The following is a 449-nucleotide window of genomic DNA, read 5'->3' as shown; positions in this document are numbered from 1 at the left end:
AATACATGACTATGCGGTTTCTCCGGGGTATTTTCCCCGAAATTCTTTTTTTTTTCATTTATAAAAAATCTGCGCATGTATCCGGGGGGATAAATGTTATAAAAATGTAATCTCAGACACCTTCTCCTCACCCCCCTCAATTCTCATCCCTTCGGATATATGCGGGTGTCTTTAACCCCCCAGAGAAATCGCATAATCATGTATTTTCCCCGAAATTCAGATTTTAATTTATAAAAACTCAGCGCATGATTCCAGAGAGATAAATTTCATAACAATGTAGTTTTAAACCCCACCCCCTCACCCCCCTAAATTTTCATGCCTCCGGATATATGCGGGTGTTGTCAACCCCCTGGAGAAACCGCATAATCATGTATTTTCACCGAAATTCATGTTTTTTAATTTATAAAAACTCAGCGCATATTTCCAGAGAGGTAAATTTCATAACAATG

This window comes from Diachasma alloeum, unplaced genomic scaffold (assembly GCF_001412515.2).
Source record: "Diachasma alloeum isolate Michigan unplaced genomic scaffold, Dall2.0 Dall_scaffold_00728, whole genome shotgun sequence".
In the NCBI taxonomy this organism is placed as follows: Eukaryota; Metazoa; Arthropoda; class Insecta; order Hymenoptera; family Braconidae; genus Diachasma; species Diachasma alloeum.
Note: the sequence above shows the minus strand (reverse complement) of the source record.